The sequence below is a fragment of the Capricornis sumatraensis genome, chromosome 18, assembly GCF_032405125.1.
Source record: "Capricornis sumatraensis isolate serow.1 chromosome 18, serow.2, whole genome shotgun sequence".
In the NCBI taxonomy this organism is placed as follows: domain Eukaryota; kingdom Metazoa; phylum Chordata; class Mammalia; order Artiodactyla; family Bovidae; genus Capricornis; species Capricornis sumatraensis.
Window position 1 is genome coordinate 14325063 of NC_091086.1, and position 12086 is coordinate 14337148.

A 12086-nucleotide genomic window follows, 5' to 3' on the forward strand; every position below is an offset into this window, starting at 1 on the left:
AGGGAAGCCTCGAAGCAGGATTTTTGACAATAAGCTATTGAAGAAATAAAAAATGGAAACAGCGCTGATAATATGCTACTGAAGGAAAAAAATGGGTTACAATGGAATACGTAAGGCAAATTCCACTTTTAAGATCATATAATGCATAAAAAACAGTTGAGGTACAATAGAATGTTGATGGCTGTTAATTCCATGGAGTAGAATTATGGGTGATTTTACTGTTTTCTTTTTTCAGTTCAGTTCAGTCGCTCAGTCATGTCCGACTCTTTGCGACCCCGTGAATCGCAGCATGCTAGGCCTCCCTGTCCATCACCAACTCCCAGAGTCTACTCAGATTCATGTCCATCGAGTCAGTGATGCCATCCAGCCATCTCATCCTCTGTCGTCCCCTTCTCCTCCTGCCCCCAATCCCTCCCAGCATCAGGGTCTTTTCCAATAAATAACTCTTCTCATGAGGTGGCCAAAGTATTGGAGTTTCAGCTTTAGCGTCATTCCTTCCAAAGAAATCCCAGGGCTGATCTCCTTCAGTATGGACTGGTTGGGTCTCCTTGCAGTCCAAGGGACTCTCAAGAGTCTTCTCCAACAACACAGTTCAAAAACATCAAGTCTTCGGTGAAGTCAAGTTCATGTTTAACTGTATTAATGTAATAAGCTTATGCACGTGCTGCCAAGGTTAATATAAACACATGTGATGAGTGATAGTAACCACAGTCTTTCTATTGATAGAAAGTCTTTCTAATGATAGAAAGTCTTTCTAATGATAGAAAGACTGTGAAGTCTTTCTTCAAAGTCCAACTCTCACATCCATTATATTTTCTGGCTTTTCAACAATGAGTATGTTTTCTTGCTGTTCTAAAACAAAGAAAATGTATCTTGTTACATTTCTGTCCATTAATTACTTCTGTAATTTTTATCCCCTGTGATTTTAGGAGAGGGAAATTCTGGCCAGACATTCCAGCTTCATGTGTCCTGATAAGCTCACATCCACTATGGGAATTAATGGGACATGGATGTCCAACTTCTCTTTAAAGCCAGGAGATGTGGTAGCAGACCTCTCCACCAGTACAACTTGGTTCTGAGATCCTAGTTCAGGAACTCCCATGTTTTCTGCAAGAAACAAATTGCTAGATACAGGCCCGAAAGGCAGGGGCAGGAAGAAATGGAAGTGTTTCTATAAACAGAGCAGAAAGCATTATAAATGTTGTGTGATTATAAAATAAGAAGGCTGATTTTATAGCTGAGTCATAGAAAAGAGCCTCTTAATTTAACAGACAAATCTAATGCGATATGGGCTTCCCTCATGGCTCAGGTGGTAAAGAACCTGCCTGCAATGCAGGAGACCCAGGTTTGATCCCTGGGTCAGGAAGATCCTCTGGAAAGAGAATGGCAACCTACTCCAGTATTCTTGCCTGGAAAATCCCATGGATCAAGGAGCCTGGCGGGCTACATACAGTCAATGCGGTTGCAAGGAGTCAGACAGGACTGAGAGGCTAACATTTTCGCTTCAGTTCATAATGCAATATGATACCCTGCAGGGCCTGACCTAAGCAGGAGGACTGCCTGAGAACGCCTCCCTTCCCCTCTTTCTGGGCATCACCAGAAGTCAGGAAATTTACAAACGATATCCATCCTCTTCCTGCATGTCTCTCCCACCCCATCACTGGCAATCAATCAGTCAATCAAACAATTGGAGTTTGCACTAGAGCTGGAAGCCTTTGGCCATTCCTGGCCACGCTGCATCTTCTTGAGTGCGATTACAAAGGACCATATTTTTAACTTGCCAGGCTTGTTGTCCATTGTGACAAATACATTGCATAGAATCTAGGACACTTTTGCAAATCAGATGTTCCAGCACTTGCAAAAAGCAGTGCACTCATTATATTTATCATTCTGGGAATAAAAAATTACACAATAGGTTTATCCTAACTTCCTATGACCCCTGAATAAGGAATATAGTATGCATCCAGTATCTTCAGTGGTTACTATCATTCGTCACATTTGCACGTGCATAAGCTTATTACATTAATAGAGTTAAACATGAACTTGATTTCAGGAAAAATAATCTATTCTTGCAAGGAGAGCATCATCACCTTCGTGTAAACAATGTTCCTCTGCAAACAATGCCCTTTACTTTGGCAATGTGTCTTTCCTGCCATCTGCCTTGTAAAGCACTTGCCAGAGTTACAATAATAACTGAGTTACAGAGGGAATTAAGTGTAATGGAGGGGAAGGAAACTGATTGCTTAATTTTTATTAACAGAAAGGGAGAAAACTGTGGTGCCCCTCTGTGAACCGAAATGAAACAAAGAGAAAGATACAGAGAGAGGACTCCAGGTGGCAGGAACGCTCCTGAACAAATGTTAGCAATCCTATTGGGAGACTGAGAAAAGGCCAGCATACTGGTGGAGCAGAGAAAGTGCAGGAAAGAGAGGGGCACAGCCCAGGGCTGAAGTGATATGACTCAACACATCAAAAAAGGACACGGACGCCGGGAGACCACAGCTTCTACTGCAAAGAATTATTTAACTCTCACTGCATTCTGCTTGTCCACATGTCAAGGTGACATGTCTTCACCAGCGTGAAGTTAGAGCCCAGGATGTGTGCAGGTGTGTGTGTAGAATAAGTGACTTCTAATTCCTGCCCTGCCATCATCAAATAGTCTACAAATTATGATAGAGAGGGTGTGGAGAAAAGGGGGCCCTCCTACACTGTTGGTGGGAATGTAAATTGGTGCAACTACTCTGGAGAACAGTCTGGAGATTCCTTAAAAAACTAAAAATAGAGTTACTACATGACCCAGCAGTCTCACTCCTGAGCATGTATCTGGAGAAGACAAAAACTCTAATCTGAAGATATATGTGTCCCAGTGTTCATAGCAGCACACTTTACAATAGCCAAGATATGGAAGCAATCTTACTGTCCATCAACAGATGAATGGATAAAGAAGATATGCGCACACACACATGTATATACAGTGGAATAATACTCAATCTTAAGACAGAATGAAATATTGCCATTTGCGGCAACGTGGATGGACCTAGAGATTATCACACTAAGTGAAGGAAACCAGACAAAGACAAATGTTAAATGAAATCACTTATATGTGGAATCTAAAAAATAGTACAAATGAATTTAGTTACAAAATATTTTCACAGAGGTGGAAAAGAAACTTATGGTTGCCAATGGGGAAAGGCAGGGGGGACAAATTAGTAGCATGTGATTAACAGATAATACATATCACTATATACAAAGCATATCAACAACAAGGATTTACTATACGGCACAGAGAACTATATTCAGTATCTTAAAATAAGGTATAATGGAAAAGAATCTGAAGCTGTATACTTGAAACTAATACAGTATTGTATGTCAAAAAAATTTTTAAAAGAAAACACACACAGAGAAACATTTTTTGCCCTGAAAGCATGTAACAATTTGGACAATTCATGGGGGGCATTCAGACCTCACTAGGACCCTCCTGCATCCTCTGAGCAATTGGGTTGTGGACAGTGGATTCGCCCAAGGCTGCCTGAGCTAAGTTGCGTCCCCTGCTCATCCAACCAGGAGACCCCTTCCAACTTCCTGCGAAGCCAGTTTTCCTTCTCTTTCAGGGGCAGCTGCTAGGCCTCTAAACTGCCATGACGCCCTGGAACTAACCCTCCTCTGGGTATCGGTTTCGCTTGTTTGGGCTGCAGGCTGCAGGCTGGCTGTTGGAGAAGACGAGCTCAGATGATAATACAGTATGATAGTATCGTGGTAGGTAATGCATTCATGCACTTTATGTGGTACATGCTGTGGACTGCACACAGCATTCGGTTTCTCCTGCGAGAGATGCTCCGGCGGGGAGTGGTCAGGAGACCCAAGACTCTGCATCCACCCCATAGGGTACTCACCTCCTGAGCTCCCTCCTGGCCGGCATGGGATTCTGGGTAGCAAATTCATGGGCCTTGCTAAACAGAGAACTCTAGTAAATGGATTCTCACCACGATTGTGTGTAGACATGTTTGCTAAAGGAAAAGCCACAAATCACAGTTTTCCCTCCCTTAGAGAAAACAGGAAAGAAGACACACAGCCACACTCTATACTGACAGGTGTAATTTTCATATGTATAAATTATAATTTGGGGAGAATCTATTATAACTGACAAAGTAAAACCCAGAATGCAGCAAGGTGGGTAATACTATCAGCCATAATATGGGAGCTGTTGTTAAGTCGCTGAGTCCGACTCTTTTGTGCCTCCAGGGACTAGGGCCTGCCAGGCCTACCAAGCTCCTCTGTCTATGGCATTTCCCAGTCAAGAATCCTGGAGTAGGTTGCTTTTCCTTCTCCAGAGGTTCTTCTCCACCCAGGGATTGAACAGGCAGATTCTTTACCACTGAGCCACCTGGGAAGCCCACTGTAACTCTTACCACAGAGAATATCATAAGATTTCCCTTATGGCAAGTTCAGTTCAGTTCAGTCGCTCAGTCCTGTCCAACTCTTAGCAACCCCATGAACTGTAGCACACCAGTCTTCCCTGTCCTTCACCAATTCCTGGAACTTGTTCAGACTCAAGTCCAGTGATCCATTCAACTATCTCATCCTCTGTCATCCCCGTCTCTTCCTGCCTTCAATCTTTCCCAGCATCAGGGTCTTTTCCAATGAGTCAGTTCTTCGCATCAGGTGGCCAAAGTATTGGAGCTTCAGATTCAGCATCTGTCATTAGAATGAATATTTAGGACTGATTTCCTTTAGGATTGACTAGTTTGATCTCCTTGGAGTCCAAGGGACTCTCAAGAGTCTTCTCCAGCACCACAGTTCAAAAGCATCAATTCTTTGGCGTTCAGCTTTTTTTATCGTCCAACTCTCACAACCATACATGACCACTGGAAAAACCATAGCTTTGACTAGATGGACCTTTGTCAGCGAAGTAATGTCTCTGCTTTTTAATTTGCTGAATAGGTTGGTTCCTTATCGCAAAAACCTCAGTAGTATAGAAGAACATAGGGGTAGGCTATTTTCAGAGTGAAAAACTAAACTGCAGAATGTTTTAAAACAAACATAGTTTTTGTATTATTATCTGTATTTTAATAGAACAAAAACAAAGTTTCACAATATTCACTACATAAAATGTATATACAGAAAACAAAATTGAAATGAAAAATCAAAAAAATCAACCATTATTACTTGCTCTTTTCAAATACACCCCAAACTTATACTTTTTCTATATGAAGTCTTAGTGTGCAGTCTGTTCATTTGAAAGGTCAACAGAGAAGTATAAATACATAAAGGTCTGCTGCTGCTGCTGCTGCTAAGTCGCTTCAGTCGTGTCCGACTCCGTGCGACCTCAAAGACGGCAGCCCACCAGGCTCCCCCGTCCCTGGGATTCTCCAGGCAAGAACACTGGAGTGGATTGCCATTTCCTTCTCCAATGCAGGAAAGTGAAAAGTGAAAGTGAAGTCATTCAGTCATGTCTGACTCTTAGCGACCCCATGGACTGCAGCCCACCAGGCTCCTCCGTCCATGGGATTTTCCAGGCAAGAGGACTGGAGAGGGGTGCCATTGCCTTCTCCACACGAACGTCTGCTTACGCTGAATTCAGCGCTTTCAGGCCTTCCTCTCTGCCTGTCCTCACTAACACCTGCAACATCCCACGATACCCGATTTCTTTATAGTCTGCCTCATTCTTCTGGCCTTGAGTCTGGAGCCATGTCTTGGTTAAATTAACTGGAAGTGTACTGCACTCCACTGTGGTGGAAGAAGTTAAAGAAATTTGACAGATCCATATGATAGACAAAAATGCTGCTTTTCAAGTCTCTTTATAATATTTGAGGATATGCACAATATGACAGTAAGTTATAAAGAGGATTTAAATTGCTATTATACAGTATGACCCTGTATAATAGACTACACGAGAGACAGAAGTGAAAACCATGATGGCTTTAAGAGTCTATCAAAATGTGAACAGAGGCCAACTGGATGGGTGGATGGGTGTTTTTTGTTTTCCCCTTTACATATTTCTCATTGCCTGATTTTGCCAAAATGATCATGTGTTAACAAGCATCAGAAAACAAAATTTTAATGCCATTAGGTCAAAGAAATTTTATACCTATTACCAAGTTTGTGAAATTGTATGGAAACCAGGGAAGAAAGGAAGAGCATATTTATGAAACTGCAATAATTTAAAACCTGTATTTTTGCAGTGATGGCACCAATTTATATTCCCACCAACAGTGTACCAGGGTTCCCTTTTCTCTACACCCATAGCAACTGCAGAAAATAGTATGGAGGTTTCTCAAAAAACTACAAAAACTAGTGATTACTAGTATTTTACTCCTTACTGGGGAGGGGCAGGGGAGAGAGTGATACAGGCTACAAGTGTGAGACAGGCTACAAGGATGTATTGCTCAACACATGGACCAGAGCCAATATTTTGTAATAACTATAAATGGAGTGTAACCTTCAGACATTTTATAAAAATTTTTTAAACAAGAAAATTTTAAAAGCTTATAAAAGATGCATTTCTATTTCCAGTAGTTGCGTACACGATTCAGGGAGTTATCCGGCATCTCTGAGCCTCCGTTTACAGTACCTGTCCCCACACTGGTATCATCAGATTCTCTGACTGCTGGTGGTTTCATTCTGCTTTTCCAAACATGGTCGGGTATGTAACTTGGGATCTTCCAAAGACTAACGACCTTTAGAACATCCTTTGTTTATGTCATTGTTACTCAGGAGCTATGCCCATAACTTAAAATGTGTAGTTTTAAATGCTGGCCATTCCAGGTCACCTGCAGCTAAGCTTTCCCTGAAATATTTACTGCAGAGAACAGCACTTAATTTGTGGTCACAGAGTTCTACCTCAAAATGTAATCTACAGGTCTCAAGATCCCTATCCTCTAACTGTGTCACGACACTTGATTTATCTGGACCATTAATTATAAGGTTCCTTATTGTCTCAAAGACTTTTGGTTGTAACATGGCCTTCCCTGTGGGAATGAGACCAGCAGGATTCTTGACCACCAGAAGGAGTCGGGCTCCTTTCTGGTAACATCTCAGGGCGTGAGTTGACCCCATATTCCTTCCCGCCTAAGCTTGTTAAAGCAGTTCTTCTCTGAAATAAACTTGGTGCTATAGGCATCCCAGTCTTCACTGACTTCACCTGCCAATCCCAAGCATCTGGGGAGCCAAACTGATGACGGGGTGATAATTCTGGAATCCTAATTACTCAGCACCTATTGTGATGTTTACCAAATACTTTTTCAAAACTGAGGCTTATAACCACTCATAATAGCCCCCAAATGGCAACTCGTTGTGCATCAGCTGAAGAATGGAGGGATAAACTGCTGTATTCACACAATGGAATACTTGCTAGCAATGAGGATGAATGACTTACAACTTCATTCAGTGCTGTGGGCAAATCTCACAAACATGACGCCGAGCAGGAGAAACCAAACACAGAGAAGCATATGTGTGTTAGTCTGCTGTGTATAGACTTGCCGTGTCCTTACAAAGTGCAAAGACAACCAAACCTTATCCAGGGTGGATGAAGTCAAGACAGGTGTCACCTTTGCAGATGGGGAGCAGACAGGGCTTTCTGGGTTGTTAGTGATGCTCTGTTTTGCAGGTTGGGTGCTGTTTAATACAAGAGCATTCAATTTGTTAACACAGAAAGTCATCAAGCGGCATACTTAGCATGTGGGCACTTTTGCTGTGCCGTGTGTGCTTAGGCGCTCAGTCATGTGACTCTGTGTGACCCCATGGACTGTAACCCTCCAGGCTCCTCTGTCCACGGGATTCTCCAGGCAAGAATACTGGAGTGGGTTGCCATGCCCTCCTCCAGGCGATCTTCCCAATCCAGGGATTGAACCCAGGTCTCCCACATTGCAGGCAGATTCTTTACCATCTGAGCCACCAGGGAAGCCCAGGGCACTGTTGCATTTACATATATATATATTAGGGTTTCCCAGGTGACTTCTGCCAATGCAGGAGACTCAGGAGACATGGGTTCAATCCCTGGGTCAGGAACATCCCCTACAGGAGGAAGTGGCAACCCTCTCCAGTATTCTTGCCTGGGAAATTCCCATGCACACAGGAGTCTGGTGGTCCATAGTCCCTGGGGTCACACAGTCAGACACGACTGAGCAAGTGAGCCCACGTGCATGAGTGCTTGGCCATCACATGCATAATACTTTAATAAAAAGCTACTTGGGGGGATTCCAGTGGTTAGGATTCTACTCTGTCACTGCTCAGGGCCCTGGTCGGGGAACTAAGATCTCGCAAGCTGTATGGTGTGCCCTCCCCCTTTGCCAAAAGACTAGTCAAAATGACAAACCACTAGAGTAAATGAACTAATTTTTAAAAAATGATTTGCATTATAAAAAAAACTACTTGGAAAAAATATCATGATCTATGGAAAAATCTGAAATTGAGAAAACAGAGACTGGACCAGAGGAGGTGCAACAGACGCCAGTGAATTTTTTCAGAGAAGTTGGTGCACTTGGCCCCAACTCTGCAGGGATTTTCTGAAGTTTGTTGGGGCGGGGGGTGGGATACTGAGTAATGGGGGAGCCCTTTCACACAGAAGAGCAGCAGCTTCATTTGCAGGCTCCTTTTCTTCTCCAGCACGGAGGCAGGGTTTACCACCCCTCAAGGGACCTCAAAGAGGAGCTTGAGGATGCTTTCATTTGTGAGCACCCACACAAATGAACAGACACCCACGGACCTTGCATTAGGATAGTCACTGTCCACAGAGTAAGACTGCAGTCTCTCCAGGGCTGCAAGCGGGTGACCCTTGCAGAACCTTCCCTCCTGGTTTTGAGCCAGCTTTGCCACTGACAAGCTCTGTGGTCTCAAGAAAGGCATTGGTCCTGTTTTCTAGTTTTCTCTTCTCTAAGATGGTGGTAGGAATAGGAGTGCTGGACACACAAGGTACTCAACACACAAGAAGCTCAAAAGGTAGGTTCCTCCTCCTATTACCATCCTCACTCACTTTTTCCTTCAGAAACAGATTTTTCCAGTCTGAATAGCCAAGCAACTTGGCCTCACAGGAGAGCTGGCTGTTGGGAGGCCAGGGAAATTGGAGTCCACCCCACTTCATGGGGGGCCATGAGGGATAAAGACTGAGCCTTAAACCTCTGCAGAATTACCCAGAGACTGCTCCTTCAGAAACCCAGAGTGCAGGGAAAGCAGCGTTTGAGACAATGACCCCAGACTCATAAATCACATTCCAGAGCTTCTGCCTTCTGGAGATGTTCGTGAGAAACAGCAACAGGTTTCCACTAGTGGCTCCCAGAGATAACCCTAGGCACTGCGGGGTGCTGTGCAGGCGTGGGTAGAGCCGAGCCGCCAACACTCCAGAGAACAGTTGGGTGATTCAGTTAGGTGCTCCCTAAACCATCTGTACATTTGCCTGAGAGAGGCGCCTTTGCTGAGAAGAGCCCTTGGAGACAAATGCTGGACCAGGCAGCCGTGCCATGAGCTCACTGTCTTTGGCATCCATCAGACACACAGCTCCAAGGGCAGCAGCTGCCTGGAAGCTTTGCAGGAAACAGCCCCACCCACCATATCTGGATAAAGCCAAAAGGGTCAGGGTGAGCCCAGGATGGGAACTCAGCCTCAGTGCAGCAGAGACACCCTCTTTGATGGCTTGCTTTGCTCTTCATTTGAGTCTAAAGATGCCCAGGGCAGTATTCCACTGTTACTTGCTGACGCAGAGTGACGCATTTGACCCATAGTCAAACCTTGCATAATACTACTTAATTACAAAGAAAATTCTAAAGTTAAAACTTCCTCTAATTTAATGAGATTTTAGGGCCATCTCCTCTCTCCAAAAGCTTGAACGCTGGAGTGTTCGCATTGAAAGGGAACATGGAGATCTTTCTGATCTGATCCTGTATGCTCTAGTATAGCGGTGGAAATGAGGGCTGTTAATTGAGGATTCTTTGTACCCAGGTTCCATCCCTGGGTCAGGAAGATCACCCGGAGAAGGGAAATAGCAACCCACTCCAGTATTTTTGCCAGGAGAATCCCACGAACAGAGGAGGCTGGCAGGCTAAATAGTCCGTGGGTCGCAAAGAGCTGGACACCACTGAGCGACTAAGCACGCGCAGAGCAGGAACAGCAAGGGAGGGGCTAAATGCCAAAGCCGATGACCAGGCCAGGTTTGCTCAGATTCCCACGGCTTCTTTCTCCCTTAACAAATAAAATGCCTCCAACGGAAACCTCAGCTCTAGGGAGAGAAAGTCTTCAGTGTAAATGAAACCTCCAAGCGCCGTGGGCGCAGGAAGAACAGAGCCTGGCTTGGCCACTCCCTCTTGGCCTGGCTGGAGCCTATTATTTCTGTGGAAACGGAGAGGCTGGAGCCCCTCCGCTGGAAAGCCAATATGCCCTTGAACCGTAGAGGAATAACTCGAGGATTAATAAGCTAATGCGGAGGGCGATGAGCGCGGCAGCGTGGTGTGTGGCTTGCTAAGTGAACTAAATCGACATCAGCAGGCGCTGCAACCGCGGAACACGAACCCGGATGAGATAATTTCCTTCTTCACCGAGAAGGCCCTCCGCCCTAATGAAAAGCTATATATCCCTTTTGGAGACAGCACAATCCACAAAAATGCTACAGTACTTAGAGAATTTGTAGTGACTCTGTCCACATTCACTAAGAAGGTTCCTTCTCCACTTCCACCCCACCCTACCCCCTTGTTCAGAAGAGCGTGTCATATTTATTAAGCACTATTATATTTCAGGCAGTTCCCTCAGGGATTTACAGGCATTATCTCATCTAATCCATCAGCCCTGTTAGGGCCTTTGTATTTTTCTTGCCATTGTACCAGTCATACAATGGAAAGGCAGAAAGGGGGCCACAACTTCCCAAAGTGGTGGGACCTGAATGTGAACTCAGGTTAAGGCATGACTTTTCTTTTTTTTTTTTTTTTTTTAACAAAATGGAACCAACCACGAAGGGACTCGAACCCTCAATCTTCTGATCCGAAGTCAGACGCCTTATCCATTAGGCCACGTGGTCACAACACACTTGGAGACTAGGAACAGCCAGCCTCCTTGGAGATAGTGGCACTGTTGACTCCAGCTGCAGAGGACAGGGTCATACATCCCATGTCCAACCAGGATTTTCCACTGCCTGCTGCCTGTTCGGGCTTCCTTGGTGGCTCAGACAGTAAAGAATCTGCCTGCAATGCAAGAGACCCAGGTTCCATCCTTGGGTTGAGAAGGTCCCCCGGAGAAGGGAATGGCTACCCACTCCAGTATTCTTGTCCTGTTCCCTCTTAGGATCTGAACAGAAGCACCACTGCATGACACTCCTTAGCAGGGGAATGGTCACCAGGGGGAAAGGCTGAGACCAGGGGTTTGTAAACGGCTTTCAGGCTTTTATATTTTTTAAAAGCTGAATGGAGATCAAGAGGGGAGATCAACTAAATAAAATAATGACAGAACATGAGGAAGTGGGAAGCTCAGGAGTTTCAAAATTCATATCCTGTTGAAAATCAATGTACTTTGAGCATATTTCATGGTATTAAAGTTATAGGACATAAAACTCAATCACCCTTGTGGACAATTGAATGAAATGAATACAAACACAGCATAGTTCCTGAACAAACATTCCCCACATGGTGCGGTTCCTGTGGAAACAATAAAAATAATCCAGTTTAGTTATGCAGGGTTCACCTTCCCCCGCCTGTCATTAGTGCTGCTACAATGGAGGAACAGAGAAGGAAAACGAGATAAACTGGCAAGAGAGAATTACATCTAGTCCCCAGCAGGACCAGTTCTCTCTCTTATCTGCAGTTTCCAAATCCCATTTCTTATTATAGATATTTATCCTCCCTACTAAGGCCTCTCACAACTAACCATGTGATTCTTTTTCATTTTCATTCCATAGCACCAGTCCCTCAGTAGCCCACAGAAAGAGATTGGGAAGAGAGTTGTTGGAAATCTAGATTTGGGGGCAGAGAGAAATGGGTATTTGACAGGGAGGAAATTTAAGGAAGGGTATATTTCCTTTCCTTAATTCAAATGGGGAGTAGGGAAGCTCCCAAAGGAATTATTTATAAAGATTGCCAATGCAAAGAGCCGACTCATTGGCAAAGACC

General features: G+C 44.3%; 1 non-coding gene across 1 annotated transcript; it reads right to left on the reverse strand.

Annotated features, from left to right (window-relative positions):
* Positions 1 to 10929: 10929 nt before the first annotated feature.
* Positions 10930 to 11002, reverse strand: TRNAR-UCG (transfer RNA arginine (anticodon UCG)). The gene has a single exon. It is a non-coding gene; the product is annotated as a tRNA-Arg (tRNA).
* Positions 11003 to 12086: the final 1084 nt, after the last annotated feature.